Source organism: Macrobrachium rosenbergii, chromosome 55 (assembly GCF_040412425.1).
Source record: "Macrobrachium rosenbergii isolate ZJJX-2024 chromosome 55, ASM4041242v1, whole genome shotgun sequence".
Taxonomy (NCBI): domain Eukaryota; kingdom Metazoa; phylum Arthropoda; class Malacostraca; order Decapoda; family Palaemonidae; genus Macrobrachium; species Macrobrachium rosenbergii.
This window is the reverse complement of record NC_089795.1, coordinates 63,214,376-63,236,984: the sequence shown is the minus strand read 5'-3', so window position 1 is coordinate 63,236,984 and position 22,609 is coordinate 63,214,376. Positions and strand designations below refer to the sequence as shown.

The 22,609-nt window shown below is 47.1% G+C and overlaps 1 long non-coding RNA gene across 1 annotated transcript in view; it reads right to left on the bottom strand.

Moving 5' to 3' along the window:
- LOC136835341 (uncharacterized) overlaps positions 1 to 14,297 on the bottom strand; it is a 35,958-nt gene extending 21,661 nt beyond the window's left edge. Inside the window, exons 1-2 of the long non-coding RNA XR_010852110.1 lie at positions 13,912 to 14,297; positions 10,040 to 10,152 (exon numbers count right to left, since the gene is read on the bottom strand). This is a non-coding gene — a long non-coding RNA (uncharacterized lncRNA). The remainder of the gene's footprint in view (positions 1 to 10,039; positions 10,153 to 13,911) is intronic.
- Between the last annotated feature and the right edge of the window lie 8,312 nt (positions 14,298 to 22,609).

The window sequence follows — 22,609 nt, the reverse complement described above, 5'->3', positions numbered from 1 at the left end:
GGGCTCAAAGGATGAAGGGACTTCCTTTCTGACAGCCACCACTGCAGGTCCAATTTGATCTCCGGGGTGATCAGAAAAACGTGACTGTCTGGCTGTCTTTCTGTTCCAGCTGGCCATCAGGTAAAACTAGAGAACTCTCATATGTAATCTGCCCAGTCTGGCGAACATTTCTATGGAGGCCAGAGTCCCCAATAGGCTCATCTATTGTTGAGCCAAACTAGACGAAAGGGCTAGAAAATTCCAGACTGTCTGAAGGCAGCTGGGTATCCTCCTGGGGGACAGAAAAGCCTGAAAAACCCGAGAGTTCAGTATCATCCCCAGATAAAGGATGTCTTGTGAAGGGATCAACTGGGACTTCTGAAGATTTATAAGCAGGCTTAGTTTCTGGGTCAGAAGAATCATCTTGTGTGTGTCTCCTCCATGCACTTGTCCTTCGACAGGGGTCAAAGAAGCCAGTCATCTATGTAAAGACTGACGTTGGTCCCTACTAAGTGGAGCTATTTCGACAGAGGAGCCAGGACTCAAGTGAACACTTGAGGGACTGTCAAAAGCCGAGGCAAAGGGCCTGAAACTGGTATGAACATGAACTTGGAAGACTAAACACGGACTTAGATATTTTCTGGAAACTGGATGAATTGGGATGTGAAAATATGCATTTTGCATACCAAGGGTTACCATCCAGTTGCCCTGGTGAATGGATGCAAGGACTGACTGGCTTGTCTCCATCTTGAACTTTGTCTTCAATTGAGGGCGCTTACATCAAGGACTGGTCTCCAACCCCCAATGCTTTTGGTACCAAAAAGGGGAGGATTGTAGAACCCCTCCATGCAGGTGTTCTGAACCTCCTCTATGGCCCTTTTCTGGATGGGGGAGGAAACTTCCTCCAAAAGGGGCAAATGTCTCTTGGAGCCTACCGAGTATGCTGTCAATGTGATGGGAGAGGTGACTGATGGGGTGCCCTCCAAGAATGGGATGACGTAGCCCTCCTTCAAAACATTGATAATCCAGGGCTACGCTCCTCTTATCAGTCACTTCTCCCAAAACTCTAGGAGTCTGGCTCCTACAGGTACATCAAGGACTTCTGTCTCACTTTTACTGCACTGGCTTAGAAGAGCTCTTCTTGCTGGTCCTGGATGCAAACTGGACATTTGCAAGGGACCTAAATGGTGTTCGAGAACTCTCTCCAAGAAAGGGCTGTTGCTGCCAAGGGGGAGGTGGTCCTAGAAGGAAAAGAAGACAAGTCCTTGGGGCACCGAGAAGACTGGGTCAACCAGTCTTGTGTCGCTTTCTGCAAGTCTGAAGCTATTCCCTTCACCGTGTCTTGAGGAAAGAGATGATTTTTGTTCAGGGACGAGAACATCGAAGCTTACTTTTGAGTCTGGGTAACTCCCTTGGAAGTAAAACAGCACCAGAGATCTCATTTCTTTAGTGCCCCAAAAGTATCGAGGGCAGAAAGCTCTAGAGAGCCCTCTCCAACAGCTTTGTCCACACAGGACAAAACCCCAAGCCAGTCCCAGGCAATATCCACAGCAAGATCTTGATGGTCCTTGATTTTCTTGGCCAGTGCACCCACAACCCAATCAAAAACTTTAAATATGTCCTTGACTAGATGATGCAGTTCTGTGGACGAAAACGTGATCTTGGCAACGAGAAAGCAGAACAGTGAGACAAGTCAATTAGACCAGATAAATCCCCTTGGGAGAAGGCAGCAACTCCCAAAGAAGGACCCTCTCCAGTCACAAAAGACAAGTACTTTAAGAGGTGCTAAATAAGGAGCAGGTGGACATGTACTGCTGGTTTATTAGAGCAGGCCGCTTATCCAAAGCCGGAATGTGTCAGAGACGTCATACAAAGAAATGCAATATGGATACAGGTAGATGACATTCTGAGGTCAGATACTCTAAATGTTACATCCGCAAGGACAGGCAAACACAAATAACACAGGTTTGAAAAGATCGAAATGCAAGAATTGGCCACAAGATATATTTTGACATATAAAATGTGGCTATTTACCAGGACTGACTTCAACCTCCATCAGGGGGGAAGTCACCGGAGTCAAAAAGGAGGTTCAGCGGAGTCTTTACAATACTAACCCCCAAGATCCGAAGGGTAACATCCAGTTTAAACTAGGTATCTGCAGCAGGCAGTTGAAGGCCCCGCCGGTTCCTGGCCCACCAGGTCAGCTGGGGTTGTAGTGTGAGCAGGAGCAGCTGGCTGCAGGCTCGGTCCCCTGAGCCTCCCAGCCCATGGTGCTTCAGGGGCAGCCACGTGAGTCCGCCACAGCACCTTCGACAGGGTTGGGCTGGCTGCGGGGCGGCTCAAGTCCTCCCGGAGGGTGCTGCATGGTATCACCGTCGCACTTCCTCCAACAGGGGGAGTGGGTTTGAGACGGTCGCCACAGACACCCAATCGTCCTTCCGTGCACAGCCAGCCCGGACGCTGCTGGTGTTCCAATCCCCAGCAAGTGGAAGGGCTCCTTGTAGCAGGTCTGGTTAGAGGGCGGGCGGACGGCATCGTTTCCTGACAAAGATGGGTGGTGGAGGACAGGCCGAGGCGTGAACGTTGGTTGTCTCTGTCTGTCGACGTCATCCACGCCCTCTGACTGGGGTGAACTTCCCGACTGTGTCATGGAGCCTCTGGACTGTCAGGTTGTGAGCGTCGCATCCAGTGACAAGACCAGCCGGGGGCACACGAAATGGGGGTGGGGGCTCCAGCTGAGACTTTCACATCCATGTAGACCAGGCCCGCCGTTGGCGGGGCTAGATATCTCCCGATGGGCGGTCCTCATCCCGAGGAGGACCCAAGGCAGCTGGTACTTCCAATCCTGGCGGTGCAGCAGGCCATGAGGACGCCTTCAGGGACCTGTGGAACCGCTCCACCAATCCGTTGGCTGCGGGTTGCCACAACCCCGGTGTGGTGGTGGTGTGGAGAGGTCCCCAGCAGGCGTGCCGGGTGGACCGACAGCTCGACAGGAAGAGCAGTAGTGACCTTCTATCGGTGGTTACGTGGTCAGGACACCGAACCAGCTGACCCAGCTGGATGACACAGTCGGCCTCAGCGGGCGCACACGACAGGACAACACTGGCTGTGGCCTTCTTGCATGGGCATCGCTTCAGAAGGCCACCTGGTGGAGCGGTCAACGACCGTCAGGAGATATCTGGCCGGCTGGCCTGGTGGGGAAGGGGCCACACCACGCCTACATGGATGTGGAAACGAACCGCCTCCCGGCTAGGGAAACTCGCCCAGCCCCCCAAAAAGAAAATCCGTGAGCCGCCCCACTTTGCTGGTCTGGCACTGGATGCACTGTCTCACCCAGGCCGTCGCGCCCTTCCAGCAGACAATCGATGTTACCACGCTTGGGGGTTAGACAAACTTCTCTGCCAACAGCTTTACGCGTCCACCTGCCGGAGGGGGGTGGACAGCCCATGGATGACGTCCGTCAATTTTTGCAGATCTTTGTGTTATTTGTGGCGGTACCAAGGGGAGTAGGTTGGCGGGTCACCTTATATCGCACAGCAGTGTTGGCTAATTTGGGGCGAGGGCATGTCCTTCCAAATGAACGTCCACGCTCATTATTTGATGGCGGAAAAGTACTCTTGGTAGGCTGGAGTCTCTGGGTCGGTGGTCTGCTCCCCAGGCAGGTCCTCATTGTCGATCCCGAGCTGCAAGATCACGTTTTGTCCACAGTTTGATCCTAGAGAGGACATATTTCCGCTACAGGGTTCTTCCTGCCCCGGGAGGACCATCTTGATTGTGCAGGTGATACTCCTGGGATCATTTGGCGAGATGCCGTGCTGCCTGTTAAGACCATTAGAGCGTCCCCTGCTTTTTGAAGGTGTGGACCAGCGACTGGGAGTTCAGTCAAATTGTGAAGGGCAAAATCATCTCTTCTCAGGAGGAACTTGAAGGGAATACTCAGACCCGACATAAACGCGACACAAGACTGGTTCACTGTCCGGCGGTGCTGTTGCAGGACTAACCAGGGCTGAACTTGCTGAAGAAGACGATGGGCTGGGGCTTTTTGCAAATGTCCAGTTTGCATCCAGGGACCAGCAAGACAGGTGATGTTGCTGCGTAAAAGTCAGCTGAAGGGGGCATTGGAGGTCCCTGTTTTGGGAGAAGTGACTGATAGGGAGTTGCTCAGGTACATCGGGACTTCTGTCTCACTTTTAAGGCACTGGCTGCTGGTCGGGTCCCCAAACTAAGGACTTGGTGGCCTTCAGGATCTCTGTCGGGGAGGGGGGCCACGGTGTGCGCGACCCCGGGGATGAACCTCCTGTAGTAGTTGACCATCCCGAGGAATTCTTGTACGGCCCTGATGGAGGTTGGGGTGGAGAACCTGGTAACAGCTGCGACCTTTGATGCAAGTGGACAGACGCCCTCCGGGGATATCTTGTGGCCCAGGAAGTCAGCTTTTTTGACGCCGAAGGTGCATTTATCAAACCTGAAGACGAGGCCGTTCTCCTGTAGGCGCTGCAGGACCTTACGGATGTACCGCAGGTGCTCTTTGGGGGATCTGGAAAAAATCAGAATGTCATCTACATAACAGATGCAGAAGTTCAGGTCCCTCAGGATGTTGTCCATCAGTCTCTGAAAGGTTACGCCCACATTCCTCAGGCTGAAGGTGGAGAAGGCGAAGACGTAGGACCCTAAGGGCGTGATGATGGCGGTTTTGGGGATGTCCTCTGGAGCAACTGGTACCTGGAAGTAGGACTTCAAAAGGTCTAGTTTAGAGAATATTTTGGCCTTGTGAAAGGAGGCCGTGAGATCTTGCATGTTTGGGAGGGGTAATGACCTGGTTCAGTTGCGAGGCTGAGCCGCCTGTAGTCGCCGCAGGGTCTCCAGGAGCCGTCCGGTTTCTGCAGCATGTGGAGGGGAGAGGCCCATGGGCTGGAGGCCTTCCTGCATATGCCCATCCACTCCATCTCGGCGAATGCGTCCTTGGCCTCCTGAAGGCGCCAAGGGGGAAGCCTCCGGAACTTTGCATGCATTGGGGGGCCCTTTGCCTTAATGTAGTGGTAGATTCCGTGCTTTGCAGGGGCCCCGGGCACCTGGCACAGTTCGGGCTTGAAGACGTCAGGGAACTCCTTCAGCAGTTGGGCGTATTGGTGCGGGGGGACAGAGCAGATGGCAGGCACGCTGGGGCCCGTCGCCAGGGGGAGGGACTGGCAGGAGTCGGTATCCAATAGATGCTTGTGACCGACGTCGACTGCCAGACCAAAGTGGGCGATGAAGTCCGCGTCCAGGAGTGGGGTCCTCACGTCCGCGACTATGAAGTTCCAAGTGTACCTCCGGACGAGGATGGAGATTAACAGGAGCCTGGTGCCATATGAGAGGATGGGGGACCCGTTGGCGGCTGTCAGGAAGGCAGCCAGGTCCGGCAGGTGTTTGCAGTCCTCTCTGGACGGCAGGAACACTGATCAAACGGCCCCAGTGTCAACCAGCATAATCCTGTCGGAGATGGTGTTGCGGACGTAGAAACCTACTGGTTTTGGGCTCCTGGGTTCCTCTGCTGCCATGGCGGCCAGTTCTGTTGGCCGCCGCCTCCCCCGTTTTTTGGATGGGCGAAAGAGCTGGGGGATTGGCAGTTCCGGGCGTCCTTGCCATACCACTGGTGGTAGTAGCAAGGCCCCAGTGGATGCTTCTTGTGGTGATAGGGCTGCCTCCTGGTGATAGCGCTTATCTCCTCCTCCGCATTTTCCTCTGGCTGGAGGGAGCTGATGGGGTGTGCAGGCATGGATGTCCGCTTCGCTGCCCTTGTGGAGTCCGTCAGTTGCTGCATCGTCCTGATCAGGTCCCCGAGCGGCATTGTATAAGGCTCGAGGATCTGGGTTCGGACCTCCGGGAGGAGCTGATAGAGGAAGACCTCCCTTGACAAGCTTATCTCCAACTGCCTGCCACTGCTGTCCGTCTCGGGAAGGGTGAGGAGGTCCTGGATCATGCCCCACGTTTCCAGGAGGTTCTGGTTGTGTCGAGGGTTGTTCACGAGATCAAGGGCGCGGGCAGCCCTCTCAGAGCCGGCAGGGAGCAGGTCTCGACGAGCAAGGCCTTCAGGTTTGGATAGGTGACGGGACATGCGGGAGACACCCACGGGATGAGCTTCTTGTAGAACTCTTCCGGAAGGGCGTTAATCACGGCGTCTGCCTGCAGCACCTCGTCGGTAAGTCCCGCCAGCCTGAACTGCCCCTCGACCCTGTAGAGCCATGATGACAGGTTGCTATGTGTGAAGGGCAGCAGCTTCATGGTGAGGGCGGACTTTGTTCCATCAGGACGGGCAGCATGAGGGGAGCAGGTACCAGTGTGGAGGAGCACGCAAGCCCTGGCGTGGGGAAGGGCGTGAGGGAGATGTCCGAGTCCACGAAGTTAGCAGTTAACTGTATGTGGGAGGGAACGTCCGCGTCCATACTCACTATTGCCCTCTTACTGAGAGTGGGTTACTCACGTCAACACGTGCTTGGGAGTGCGCTGTGTGGGTCCGCTAATGACGCTGGTGATCTGATGACGAGAGTCAGCACACTTTGTTAAAGTCCCGTGTTTAGTCCGTTAGGGGCGTGGGGTAGTTCATAGAGCCAAGACTAGGTCGCCTTATGAATCAGCTAATGGCTCCAGGAACCACTCCGGGGTCACCACTTTAAGAGGTGCTAAATAATGAGCAGGTGGACATGTACTGCTGGTTTATTAGGAAAGCAGGCCGCTTATAAAGCAGCATGCGGACGTCATACAAAGGAATACAATAGGATACAGGTGACCTGAGGTCAATTACTCTCAATGTTAATTCGGGCAGACAAACACAAATAACATAAAAGATCAAAATGCAAGAACTGACACAATAATATTCTGACACATATAAAAAGTAAACAGGCATAAATAAATCAGTAACAGATACGTATTTACATAAATAAAATGTGGCTATTTGGCTTGACCTAGGCTTGTAGGGGAGTCACCGTAGAAAATGGGAAGTTCACCATAGAAAACCCGTTGAGCGGAGACTTTACAGTACCACCTGCGAACTAGACAAGGAGGAGGGAAAGTGAAAGATGCTTTACCCTGTTCTCTTTTAGCAGAAACCCAGTCTCCCATCTCCTTAAACGACTTCCTAGAAGAGGATAAAAGGACTCTTGGGGAGGCATGTCCTGTCATCTGGCTGGTTCCTCATTAAAAACATCGAACCAGGCAAAGACGGGGAAGCTGGGGCTAAAAAGGAGGAAAAATTTGCCATCAAGTACCGCAATAAGGCAGCATAAGCAGCATATGCCAAAGGAGAAGCAGGTTTTTGGTCGATCTCTTCTTCCGTGGAAATTGGAGGCAGGTTGTTATCCTGAGAAGACTTAAGAGCGGGGGGAGCTTTCTTCAGCAAATCCATAATTTGAGCAAACTGTCATTTAATAGGAACCAGAGAAGGATCGTCAGGGTCCACAGGCAAAGGAGACAACGCTGGAGGTCTAACTGGGGGAGGCAAAGGAGACCACGACCTCTGAAAAGATGAAACAGGTGATGGGCGCCCGGGAGTGGGTGCTGGGAGTTCAGCTGCGGGCACTGGGCACTTGGTTGCGGGCACTGGGCCCTGAGGAGACGGTTCCGGACACTTAGATGAGTCGTCGAGCGCTTATGAGCGGGCGCTGGCACTTGGGAGCCAGGTGTGGGAGCTCAGGGTCGTAAGTCGAGCATTCAGGTGAGAAGGTCTCCAGACTGTCCAAAGGAGACAGAGGTGGGTGCTGATGGACAGAGCAGGAACATAAGGGTCCACAGAGTAACTGCAAGAAGGTCTAGGATTGTGTAGAGGCTGCTTGTACCGCTTAACAGGCAGCAGATCTGGATGCTGATCAAGGTTTTCAAAAGGGTGCTTAAGAGGTCAGGAAGAGTCCAGGTAATGTTTGTGGTGCTTCCTGTCCATGCTGTAGTCATCGGAAGAACTTGAGGACAACTGATGGATATCCCTGGACAAGCCTTTCCAATGGCTGTCTGCCGACACCTGGTGCTGGACAACAGGTGCGGCTGAAGGGGCGACTACCCATGGGCAAACCCCATCGGCCTCCCTTGGACTTTTGGTATGTCTTCTCCCAGGTTTGGGAGAATAGGACAGGGACTTTGGTCTAGGAGAATCGACAGGATGAATAGCCACCTCCTCCACTTGCACAGCACTATCTCTTTGCACGTTTTCAGAAAGCACTTTTTCCATAATCACTTTAAGGGAAGCTCCCAGATCAACAACAGTGCTTACAACTAGAATAATTTTCTTATCAAATCTAGACTCGAGACTGGTGATGGCATTAGGATCGGAAGCAAGGGAGCCAGGCACGGGAGTAGAAGGTTGATTAGTAGGAGGGCCAGCAGAAGGAGAAACAGTAGGAACAGGGTTAGAAGGGAGAGTAATAGAGCTAACCTCTAAACTAGGTTTTAGTGTAGCCTCCAAACAAAGAGAGCGTTTTTCGGCTCCAGAAGCCGCTTTCCTCTTTCTACCTCTCTCTAACTTGTCTAAAAAGACTTAAGAACCTTCCACTGTTTTTATCCCACACTGAACATTCATTAAAGGTCTTATCAATACTAAAATCTTGCCTCCTACATTTAGTACAGATCGTACAAGAATCATAGCAAGTTTTAGTTAGCCTAGTCTTGCAGCCTAACTCACTGCAAAAGTGAATACTAGAACTACTAAATTCCAACATAATTCTAAATAATCTGTTGAAAGCTAATCAAAATTATAACAGTAAACTGCTTATAGCCTGAACGAAACCAGAACAAAACAATTGTATTTCACCAAATACGAAATAACTGGAAAAATCCAACAAAGCTGCCGCAAATGGCTCGATGTTTACACTACGACCGGCAGAAACAAATTGAGTAATGGCTGCCAGGTTGTTCCTGTGTTCCCAGGTAGTGGGCAGGGCTGTCACCTAGATAAAACAAAAAGAAGCACTAAATTCAAAAAGTTGCAGCGTGAGGTAGATACATTAGCTTGATATATTAACTATGTACAGTAATTATTTGGTATAAGTTACTTATATGAAACTGAGCATTTTCATCTGTATTTTTCTGTGTTTCTTTTTACACAGAAATTTCCTACAAACCAGAGCTGCATTTCTTTGTAACAACTAGTAAGCTGTACCCACTTCACTCTGCGGCCTTCAACATCTGGGAAAGATTTTAACCAGTCTGACAGTTATGATTCGAATTAAGTTAATATCGTACACTAACATCGCACACTGGGGTGAGGACCTGGTGCTCAGGTCAGGTTGGGTTAGGTGGGAGGTCTAGGGCTACTTAAAAACCCTATATCCCAGGTTAGGCAAAGGCTACTTGCTAGGTAAGATTAGGTAAGAAGTGTCAGTAAGGACACAGCACCTCAATTTAGGTTAGATGGGGAGTCTAGGCCTAGGTAAGGTCCTGGCATATTAAGTTAGGTTAGATCTTTGGCCACCCCACACACTGAGTTTTCTCCCAAAACCACCACCTAATCTAGGACACTGCAAACAAGGTTGCGACCTAACCATCCCCATCTAACCTAACCTAGGGCACCATAGACTTACCTAAACCTATATCAGAATTATCAGTAGGACTGACATCTTCAGACTGAACAGGATCTTCCCTAGATGTTGAAGGCCACTGGGTGTCGGACTGTGGAGGGTTAACCAGTAATTTACAAATCAAGTTAACTGCCATGATAAAAGGTGAGAACCATCCAAGGAGGTATCTCTGAAATCACTAACCAATAAATTACATCACCTTTTTTTCTTCTTCATAGGGTTAACCACACCATTCTTCCATATATATGGAAGAATTGCAATTGGGGCATTAGAGACAATTAGGTAAAACACAATGTTCCAGAAGGTAAACAAGAGTTAATGATTCAGCCACATTATTTCAGGGAGCAAAAACACAAACAGAACCAGGCACCATGACGGTGAACCAAAGCTGACTTTTTCATGCAATGCCTTATTTCCAAAATCCCACATAGGCCTGATTTGTGAAATTTATAACAAAATAACTAATTTTTCAGCATTTTCCCCACATTAGTCCAAAATATGTAATGCATCCTTACCTATGATGCAATCGGAGAAACAAAATCTGATGAGCTTCAATCCCACGACAGTACAGTGGACCCCCACCTACTCGCAGTTCCGGTTTCGTGGTTTCATCTATTTCCGGATTTCTCTGTGGAACATATATACATGTTATTCACATTAAATTCTCCCATTCGCAGTATTTTTCATAGAGAAACATTCACAATTACTGTATTTCCAATCATTTTCGTGATTAAATGCAATTTTTTATGATAAAACTATTAAAATATTCAGGTATAAGCATTTTTAGAGGGTTTTATGGTGTTTTGAACTATCAAAACAGACAGTTATAAGCAGTTTTGGAGGAGTTTTAAGTATTCACAGGTTTGCGCTATTCGCAGGGGGTAGTGGTACACATCCATGATTCCCGGGGGTCGACTGTATAATAACAATCACCTTGGAAAATATCGATGTTGGTAACAACATTTGTCTGGAAAAATTTCAGTAACAGTAAATTTGCAAGATATGAGCACAACTTTCATAAATATGTTAAGGAAACTTAAGATCACAACATAAAAACTCCAACCTTGAGTTAAAGTAAAATAATACCTTTGAGAAAATTTTACTTGAAACCATTACAGCATTTTGAACTTAAAAATAGACTGTGAATTTCCTATGCTTTAATGTATGCTTTGAAGATTCTGACATTTGTTTTGTAGTAAACATCCTACCCAAACACACCTAACCTAACCCAGGGTATCAGTTCCATAATTGAGTAACTTAGGAATATGACATTTTTTAAGACAAAGATATTTTTATGGAAAAGATTTTTGGGGGGAAAATTATATTTTTAAGGGAAATGTTTGAAGGAAAAAGAATATTTTTAAGGAAAATATTTTAAGGAAAAGGATATTTTTAAGTCCAAAATTCAATAATGTGGTAAAGTAAAATGATACCCAATCCTGTTGATTCACTTCACCTGTTTTTGGTTCATAAATCCCAAGCCCCTGTAATCCATAGATAACTGTTGTATATCAGCAGATGGGAGTACAAAAAACCATTTTGTATCTATGCCAGAAATGCATAAAATGCGAGTTATGCAATCGGAAAAATACATAGTTCATATATTGGCAAATCAAAATACAGTGGCACTTCAGTAATGTAAAAGAGAACGCCACATGAAGACATCCTTTAATGATATAATTTTTTGGATAAACAATATAAAAAAGGGTAAAACTACAGGGTAACTCCAAACGTACTGCCATGCTGTTGTTATGGAATGGTTCCACACGTGCAAATGACGTCATTAGGGAGCCATGTTCAAGGGATTGGCTAAGGAAACCTATTATTAAAGAACTATACTAACCTAACGCACCCTAACCTAACCTCAATTGCTTGGTAGTGTTATTTGCTTGAGGAGGCAGAGCCGGCCTGCGAAACTCCACTTTTACCGACGTCCCTATAAGACTGCGCATGCACGATAGCATTCCAGGATGGCCATCATACAAAAAAAACAGCCTTTAATTACTTCACTTTCACTTCTACTTTGTTTGGGTTTATGTACAGCCCTCCACAGGGATAATTCCATCTCTGGCGGCCCCTGTACGTTGTTAAAATAAGGTGCTTCTTATATTTTATAATTGTCTTTCTGTGTTTTCTCGTCAGTATCCTGCAGGATAGGAGTCTTTAGTTCTTTTTTTTTTTTAATTTGCTTTCTTATTAAATTGCATAGATTATTAGTCAAAGCCATGATCCGTATTATTTTTCACCTTTGATGCACAATCTTTATATAGGTACTGTGTAATTACTGCCATCATGTGGGTAGATCTAAGTAGTAGCTCTGAGGCAATTTCCTTCTAACTTGACTTTTTCTACAGTTTTTTGGTTGCTAATTATGGATTTATCTTAAAGTTTTGTCGCACAAATGTAATTAACCTGTAATTAACCCCTGAAGTCCATTCAACAAGGGATTTCCATACGTGATCTTCACAAGACAGAGCATGGGTACATCTGTTTGGAACGGTTCATATCCTGTCCGGCAAGTGCAATAACTTGTTAACGTATGGGTAACCCCTGGGCCAGTACTATACACGGCGAAGGGACATTCCATCCCCCCGATGCCAGTACTAAACATAGCGAAATGCATTTAACACCCTCCTGTTGGCGAATGGCTCCCTCTCATTTTCCCCTCCAGAAGGCGCCTCCCCAACATAGACATTTCTGCTCCATTTCTGCGTTCTCCCCCACCCAAAAGCCCGAATTCCCACAGTCCCCCTTTACTGTTGAGTAGAGGTGGGGGCAAACAACAGTCGGCCAACAACAAACAAACTCACTGCCAGTACCAGAAGCCCTATAATTGTTGAAAAAACCATTTCAAGGTCAAAATGACACTAGACTCTAGAATTATCATCATGTGTTTTATGTTTATGTATGGTAATTCTAACCTTCAAACTATGGCAACTGACGTTTCTGTTTTGTTTTTGTTGCTTTACAAAATTTAAAGTAATATTTTGTTGCCAACTAACTGTCATTGAACTTTGAGACGAATACGCCACTTGAATTGCCCTTAGCATTAGGTCTAAGCAGCATTCTGCAGCAAGCCCCCACCTCCATAAATCGGCAAAATGGTAACCAGTAAACAGCCTAAAAATACCAACATAACGCACCTAGAGGTGTTTACTGTTAGAATTGCCAGCTTGGAGGTGGGGGCAGGCTTGGAAAAAAGTTATTATATGCAGAAGGACCCTGCTAGGAATTAAGTCGTGTAGTCTTCAAAAGGTCAATCTGTTTAGTTACAACTGGCACAAAATTTCCATCTTTAAATTCTTGTAAAGCAAGTAAAAGAACACAGAAAAACGCCAATTGCCACAGTCTAGCTCACCGGGAGCGGCAAGAATTATATACCTTTAGTATCACTATGACCTTTCTTTACACAATTTTTATACTTGAAGATGTTGCTGGCACAGGTTAATTACATTCAACTGCCAAAAAATAAAGGTAAATTGTTAATATGCAACCACAACACTAAAGGAAAAGTCAACTTCCAAGGTAATGCCTGATGCAGGGCCACCTCACAGTTCTACAAAATAAAGGAGTGTACAAAATGTATTAACAGTGAGATAATCTGAGAACATTGCCGAGTTAATGAAAAATTTGTCGTTTGTTAATGTTTATACGGTCATCCCCAAGGAGCTAGCCTAGTACTTGGTAATAAACTTGGCAGTAGCTCCATGGGACGCTGTTTTTAGTCCTCGTCCCACCCCGAAAATAAAATAAAGGTAATTCTATATATTAGCTCCGTGCCTGTTTTTACCTTTCAACTGGTTTTTTCTACACTTTTTGGGGTTCTGGTACTGGCGGTGCATCTGTTTGTTGCCGGCCAAATGTAATGTCCCTTCGCCGTGTTTAAAAGAGGCGAGAGTGGGCGGTAATTACCCAACGTTAAGAATATTGCACTTGCCGGACGGGCATATGAACCGTTCGGAAACAGACGTTCCCGTGCTCTGTCTTGTACAAGATCGCATATGGAAACCCCTTGTTGGATTGACTTCAGGGGTTAATTACACTCGAGCGTCAAAAATTAAAGGTAAATTCATAATTAGCAACCGAAAAACTATAGAAAAAGTCAAGTTATAGTGCCGTCTCCACCGCGGAGCTACTATATTGCTCTACCAAAATAAAAAATATGGGCAAAAGACGGTTAATTTCTCAAAGTCTTTGTAAAGTTTCTGATTACCTCACCTGTACTACATTAGCCTTTAGCCTATACACCATTTTAACATTGTTTAGCCGAAACGATAGTAAAATGATATACGCATTTTTGCAGCAATCTAGGCTAATTTTCATTTACCGGTACGTCTATGTATGTCAAAACATTCAATACAAGCATTGTCACGAATACAGTACTTACATTGGTAATTCTAAGCGGTAGTTCCCCGGTGAGCTAGACAATGGCAATTGACGTTTTCCACTTTATTTTACTTGCTTTACAAGAATTTAAATATTTTGTCGGCCGGCTGTAACTAAACTGTAACTGACTTTCTACCCCGTCGTGTAGTCTTCAAAGGTCAATTACACTTTGACAGCCAGCCGGCAAAATAAGTTGCATTCTTACTAAAGCAAGTGAAATAACATAGGAACACGTCAAGTAGCGGCGATCTGGCAATTTTCGTCATCATTTTGCGCTTAGCTACCCACAGCTGCACAAGGTCGGACAAACAAATCAGTACGACTTATGTTGTAATGCAACAGGGGTACTTTTTCTAACATTACGTTGAAAGAAACCCTGATGTTTCTGGCGCTGCTTTGTGTTTAGCAGTGTGCTAGATCATTCAGCATGTCAGCTTAAACGTTGGCTGGAGTGCCGTTGTTTGCTAGTGGTGAAATAAGGCTGTGCCTGTAAAAGGTGAGAACAAAACGTGTTATGACATTGAATGAAATAACCAGAGAGACCAACTGTTCCTACCAAAAACGTATAATACTATATATACCTATATATATATATATATATATATATATATATATATATATATATATATATGTGTGTGTGTGTGTGTGTGTGTGTGTGTGTGTGTGTGTGTGTGTGAAGATAAGAAGGCCCATAAAACACTATTTGAACGTTGCAACCATATATTTCAAAACACTTCCTTCTGTACCCCTGTCCACTGGTAAAGAGTACATACACAAAGCGTATGTAGGTGTGGCATTAAAGCCCCCGTTCACAATTCAGGTATCAGCCCAGGTGTTCACGCATGAATGGAAATAAAGTTGGCAAAGCCACGTAAAATGAGTTAAAAAAAGTTCCGTAATGCTTATTTAAGATCGTGGACATGCGGGGCAAGGTCGGGAGGTCGATACGCATCATCCCAGCATGCGTGGGGAGCTACGTACGTTTCGATATGTTCAAAAGATACGTGTCTGCTCACGTCATCCGTCATTTTGCGTGGTTGCACACGCAATATGGTGCATCCGTAAGCAGCGGTCTGCACGCCTACTGGACAATGAGCGTGGTCCCACGCTGCTTTCCGTTCCTGCCAAAAAGAGCGTGGGTCCCCAATTCAGAAACATGGGCAGTGGCAACAGCGCCTCGCCCCCAGGACCTGAGACGATGAGGCAGCGCTGCCGGGTGTAAAACAGCTTATGGAACCGGATGCGGCTTCAGTTTTATATCTATTTTTGTATGTGTAGCTAACAAATGTATATATTTTGTAATATTGTATGTTTCCATGTAAATATTTCAGCATTAGTATAAGCAATAAAAATAATTTAAAAACTTTTTTATTCAATGAACTAAAACCATCAAAGTAACAAATGAACTAATAATAATCACACAATTAAGACATATGCAAACAACTATATAGTTGTAAATTAACTTATAGAAACAAATATCTATTTTTTTGTATTATTGTATGTTTCATCTATATATCAGCACTAGTATAAACAATAAACATATAATAGAAAGTAACTTCTATTCAATGAACTACAAACCATGGAAGTAACAAAATGAAGTAAGAATAACAACAAAAATAAGGATTGAAGTGAAGGTATATTATATTAAAATAAAAAATAAAAAAATCTGTACTTTCATATTATTAATTGTTCTTCACTACTGCAGGTAATGGCCTATATAAAGGTATAAACCATTTCAAAATATTCAAAGAAATAATCTTCCCACGCCTGGAGTAATGCATATAGCCACATTGAAATGCATGTATTTGCTTCTGCGTTTAAAATGTCAAGTGTATGATCAGTACTAAAAAAACATATGCAAACAAATATATAGTTGAAAATTAATCTATATAACAAATGTTTATTTTTATTGTATGTTTCAGTGTATATATCATGATTGCTATAAACAATAAACATATAATTGAAAAATAACTTTTATTCAATGAACTAAAAACCATTATACTAATAAAATGAAGTAAGAATAATAGCACAAATAAGACATATGTAAAACAAATAAATGCATAAATACAAGGAAAAGTAAACTGTATGGATATTAAAAATTTTGGAAGTCGACATACAAAGAGAAATTATTATAACAAATATAAATGTATGTTAACAGTAGTTCTCCTTATTTTCAATTGCAATGTAGGCCCTCACAGCTATCCACCAATACCATGCGTTTTGTACATACTCCACGACTGGCCTCCATTACGTTTCTTTGTTGTCTGTGTGCTGGTGTTATAAGGGCAAAATGTCCTCAATGTTCTCCATGTTGATTCAGCAGCAGAATACTTCTTGCTACAGGAGGCGCTGAATGGCACTGAAAACACATGTGCAGCACGGCCCTTTTTATACCTGGCGATACCCGTACCGATATGCACGTGGGGATGTTAATTATATTTGTCGTTGGATCCAGTAACGACAACGTGCTAGCGTTACATCGGTATACGTGCGTGGGTGTTACTTGCTCTGCCACGTTTACATGGGGGTGTGGCCTATTAAGAATTTTCACATTAGTATCCCGTCTATCTTGGCAGTCATTTAGCAAGCAGAACATTACTCCTGTACTTACGTTATGCGTCGTTATGTTGACTTACGGACGTCGGCCTTTGACATTATCCACTTGATCGCGTAAACAACCCTACAGTATAAAGTTTATATTGGTTTCACATGCGTGGGCTGATATTCGTGAATGTGTGAACAGGGCTTAAGTCTCCGATGTGTATGCAGGTGACCGTTTCCCAAGAAGGAAGGGAAACAATTCCCTAGTGGTTTTGGCACTGGACTCGTTATATATATATATATATATATATATATATATATATATATATATATATATATATATATATAAATATATATATATATATATATATATATATAAGATATATATAAAACATGTATAAATAATATACATATCATTTCATCTGTCCATATTTTACCAGTGAACAGGGGTACAGAAGAAAGTGCTCAAATATATGGTTTCAACGTTCACATAATGTGTTTTAAGGGCCTTCTTATCTTCTGAGTCTGTGGAAATAACGAGGAGTGACCTTAGTACTATAATTTATATGGCCTCAATATACTATATATATATATATATATATATATATATATATAGATATATATATATAATAGCGGTATATATATATATATATATATATATATATATATATATATATATAGATATAGTATATATATATATATATATATAGATATATATATATATATATATATATATATACTATATATGAAAACCATATATATATATATATATATATATATATCCTATATATATATATATATAATTTCACTTGGTTCCAGTGTGAGGACTCAAGCCTCAGGATGTCAAGAGACATCATTATCACCATTGAAGGAGGTAAATGAATGTTCTCCTAAAGTAGAAGATATTTCAAGAAGAACCTGACAAAATGGTCTTCACACCAGTGCCTCTCCAGTTCCATGTAATCCACCAGCGAACTGCTAGTCATTGGCTGGAAGCTATTGTTGAATCCGTTCTGGGGGGCACCAACTGCGTTTGCTTGTCCGACCTGCTTGATGTAAATCTATTTGCGCACTGGCGCGGTCTATTTTTAGTAACAGGGGACAGTTTTCGATCGCTGCTATTTTGGCCAGTCCTGCTTTAGGAAGGACATTCCTGTTTTTGAGCATTTGTCCATCTCCTAAGCCCACTGGAAGGACTAATTTGTCACCTAACCATGATCTTTATGGAGTCTGTCTAAATATAATATATATATAAATATATATATATATATATATATATATATATATATATTCTATTCTATATATATATATATCTATAACGGCATATATATATATTTATATTCCGCTATATATTATATATATATATATATATAATATATATATAAATAATACATATACTAAAACAGTGAGAACTGATGGTCAGAAAGTAACCATTGATTTTTTTTCATTAGGCCAATAATTTTATATAGTGGCTGTTGGCACGATTAGGAACACTAGGCATGTTTCCAAATGTACTTGTATAGACCAGCTTTCGTTAGGGTCAGTCGGTAGAGCTGTTGAATGGAACTTTCGCTGGGCTGGGCGGAGTTCGATTCCTCGGCCGTCTGATGAAGAGTTAGAGGAATTTATTTTTGGTGATAGAAATTCATTTCGCTATAGTGTGTTCGGTTCCCACAAATAAGCATTAGGTCCCACCTGCTAAGTAACCAATTGGTTCTTGCCACGTAAAATAAGTCTAATCCTTCCGGATGTTGTCCCCTAGGAGGATGTTAATCAGCTAAGTGGTCTGGCAGTAAAACTAAAATACTTAACTTGTATAGACATGTCAAGACATCAATGACGACACCGTCCACGTCCGACTCCTATAATTTCGTTGCATCAGAGTCTCATTCTGCTGAATGTTATGGGGGATTTGGTTGACTATTTTTTGCTTTTGTTGAATCCCTGAAGAAATGCCGAAAAGAAAGACTACATTTAACCATGAATGGACCACGGAATTTGATTTATTTCTAAAAGCAGAAAGGTGACTATCATGCACTTTACTGATATGCCGTTGTGATGTGGATATTCATGGCACGGGAAAAATTGCAATTGAACGGCATGCTGCCACAGATAAAAATAAAACTAACACTCGTAGTGCTGGTACATTATCAGTGTTATCATTTTTCTGCCCAGCTCGATCATCTCAAGATGATAAAATTGCAAGTGGACTCAGTCAAAGCAGAGCTCCAAATTTGTAACAGCTTTTCAGAAGAGTCCCCAGCCATGTACAAAAGACTTCTAGCCAACAGAAAACTCTTAGAGATGTCAAGGAAAGGGGCAAAATACAAACATTAGATTGCTAGTTCCTTTAGTTTCTAAAATAATGTTAATTTTTTCACCCCAGTTATGTACTAAATTGTTCCATCATGAATAAAATTGAATATTAATTAATTTCAGTTCTTTATTCATACACTATAACCTCAAGTCAAGTTGTATATTTATATGTATATATATATATATATATATATATATATATATATATATATATATATATATTATTATTATTATTATTATGGTTAGCAAGAACTCAACTGCAAATTGCCTCCCCCTTTTTATTGTTGTTGTTTGTATTGTTGTTTTTCATTTACTCTGGCGGCTGCTCGATCGATAGACACATCTGTCTATCGACTTGACCCGTCAGAATACAGGGTTCTTCCAGGATTAAGGCCACTCCTTTGCCTCAGATCTTTCTTCGAGGCAAAAGTGATTTCTGTCTGGTCACTTTCTTACAGGCATAACTCCCCTGGGGCATCAGCTGGAAATGATTCAACCCCATATGCTGGAAGTGCCTCCTGCCCCATAGGAGGAGATAAAGCAGAAATCCCAACGAGGCCCCTGGTCTCCAACCCGCTGGGAGAGGGAGAGTGAAGAAGTCCCAAACACCTGCCTCTGGCAGTGCCCTTAGCTAACCACATGGCCCTTTTCAAAGTATACTTTCTCCTCGTGCCCTTCGACCACGAGCCACGTGTTCGCTCCAACGTTTGCTTGGTCCTATTGGTCTTGTAGCAGGTCCGGTGAGTGGCCAGCAGCCTCCCAACTCCTGGTCGCTCGCCCTTCCCATCCGTTGCGTGTCTCCAGGTGTCGGCGGTGGATCCTCCAGGCTTCGTCTTATCGGTCTTGTAGCAGGTCCGGTGAGCGGCCATCAGCTCCCCAGCTGCTGGTCGCTTGCCCTTCCCGGAAGTTGTGTGTCTCCAGGTGCCGGCGGCGGCTCTTCTTGGCTTGGTCCTATCGGTCTTCTGGCAGGTCCAGTGAGCAGCCAGCAGCCCCCCCAACTGCTGGTCACTCGCCCTTCCCGCCCGTTTCGTGTCTCCAGGTGTCAGCGGCGGCTCCTCTTGGCTTGGTGGTATCGGTGGTGTGGCAGGTCAGGTGGAGCTGCCAGCAGCCCCCCAACTGCTGGTCGTTCGCCCTTCCCGCCCGTTGCGTGTCTCCAGGTGTCGGCAGCGGCTCCTCTTGGCTTGGTGGTATCGGTGGTGTGGCAGGTCGGGTGGAGCGGCCAGCAGCCCCCCAACTGCTGGTCGGTTGCCCTTCCCCACCCGCTAGCGCCCCAGGTGTTGGCGGCGGCTCCTCTTGGCTTGGCCGTATGGTGGTGTGGCAAGTCGGGTGGAGCGGCCAGCAGCCCCCAACTGCTGGTCGCCCTTCCCACCCGTTGCGTGTCTCCAGGTGTCGGCGGCGGCTCCTCTTGGCACGGCCGTATCGGTGATGTGGCAGGTTGCATGGAGCCAGCAGCCCCCAACTGCTGGTCGCTCGCCCTTCCCGCCCGTTGGCGTGTCTCCAGGTGTCGGGCGGCTCCTCTTAACTTGCGGTATCGGTGGTGTGGCAGGTCGGGTGGAGCGGCCAGCAGCCCTCAACTGCTGGTCGCCGCCCTTCCGCCCGTTGCTGTGTGTCTCCAGGTGTCGGCGGCGGCTCCTCTTGGCACGGGGTATCGGTGGTGTGGCAGGTCGGGTGGAGCGCCAGCAGCCCCAACTGCTGGTCGCCGCCCTTCCCGCCCGTTGCATGTCTACAGGTGTCGGTGGCGCCTCCTCTGGCTTAGTGGTATCGGTGGTGTGGAAGGTCGGGTGGAGCGGCCAGCAGCCCCCAACTGCTGGTCGTTACGCCCTTCCGCCGTTAAATGTCTCCAGGTGTTGGCGCGCTTCTCTTGGCTTGTTGTATCGGTGGTGTGGCAGGTCGGGTGGAGCGCAGCAGCCCCCAACTGCTGGTCGCCGCTTCGCCCTTCCGCCCTTCGTGTCTCCAGGTGTCGGCTCACTTTGGCTTAGGTCGTGTCGGTGGTGTGGCAGGTCGGGGGAGCGGCCAGCAGCCCCAACTGCTGGTCGCTCGACCTTCCTGCCCTTTGTGTATCTCCAGGTGTCGGCGGCGGCTCATCTGGCTTGGCCGTATTGGTGGTGTGGCAGGTCGGGTGGAGCGCCAGCAGGCCCCAACTGCTGGTCGCCGCCCTTCCCGCCCGTTCGCGCATCTCCAGGTGTCGGCAGCGGCTCCTCTTGGCTTGGTCGTATCGGTGGTGTGGCAGGTCGGGTGGAGCAGCCAGCAGCCCCCCAGCTGCTGGTCGCTCGCCCTTCCCGCCCATTGCGTGTCTTCAGGTGTTGGCGGCAGCTCCACTTGGCTTGGTTGTATCGGTGGTGTGGCAGGTCGGGTGGAGCGGCCAGCAGCCCCCTAACTGCTGGTCGCTCGACCTGCCTGCCCGTTGTGTGTCTCCAGGTGTTGGCGGCTCCTCTGGCTTGGTCGTATCGGGTGGTGTGGCAGGTCGGTGGAGCGGCCAGCAACCCCCAACTGCTGGTCGCGCCTTCCTGCCCGTTACGTGTCTCCAGGTGTCGGCGGAGGCTTCACTCTGGCACGGTATCGGTGGTGTGGCAGGTCGGGTGGAGCGGCCAGCCCCCAACTGCTGGTCGCTCGCCCCTCCCGCCCGTTGCGTGTCTCCAGGTGTCGACGACGGCTCCTCTTGTCTTGGTCTTATCAGTGGTGTAGCAGGTCGGGTGGAGTGGCCAGCAGCCTCCCAACTGCTGGTCGCTCGCCCTTCCCGCCCGTTGCGTATCTCTGTAGGTGTCGGCGGCGGCCTTCTTGGCTTGGTCTTGTCGGTGGTGTGGCAGGTCGGGTGGAGCGCCAGCAGCCCCCAACTGCTGGTCGCCGCCCTTCCGCCCGTTCGCGGTCTCCAGGTGTCGGCGGCGGCTTCTCTTGGCTTGCGGTATCGGCGGTGTGGCAGGTCTGGTGGGGCGCCAGCAGCCCCCAACTGCTGGTCGCTCGCCCTTCCCGCCCGTTGCGTGTCTCCAGGTGTCAGCGGCGGCTCCTCTTGGCTTGGTCTTATCAGTGGTGTAGCAGGTCTGGTGGAGCGGCCAGCAGCCTCCCAACTACTGGTCGCTCGCACTTCCCGCCCGTTACGTATCTCCAGGTGTCGGCAGCGGCTCCTCTTGGCTTGGTCTTATCGGTGGTGTGGCAGGTCGGGTGGAGCAGCCAGCAGCCCCTCAACTGCTGGTCGCTTGCCCTTCCCGCCCGTTGCGTGTCTCCAGGTGTTGGTGGCAGCTCCTCTAGGCTTGGTCATATCGGTGGTGTGCCAGGTGGTGGAGCAGCCACCAGCCTCCCAACTACTGGTCGCTCGCCCTTCCCGCCCGTTGCGTGTCTCCAGGTGACGGCAGCGGTTCCTCTGGCTTGATCGGATCGGTGGTGTGGCAGGTCGGGTGGAGCGCCAGCAGTCCCCCAACTGCTGGTCGCCGCCCTTCCCGCCCGTTGCGCGTCTCCAGGTGTCGGGCGGCCCCTCTGGCTTGTGGTATCGGTGGTGCGGCAGGTCGGGTGGAGCGCCAGCAGTCCCCAACTGCTGGTCGCTCGCCTTCCCGCCGTTGCGGCGTCTCCAGGTGTCCACGGCGGCTCCTCTTGGCTTGATTCGTATCGGTGGTGTGGCAGGTCGGGTGTAGCAGCCAGCAGCCCCCAACTGCTGGTCGCTCGTCCTTCCCACGCCGTTGCGTGTCCAGGTGTCGGCGGCGGCCCATCTTGGCTCGGTGGTATCCGGTGGTGTGGCAGGTCGGGTGGAGCAGCCAGCAGCCCCCCAACTGCTGGTCCGCCCTTCCCCATTGAGTCTCCAGGTGTCGTGGCGGCTCCTCTTGGCTTGGTCGATCGGGTGGTGTGGCAGG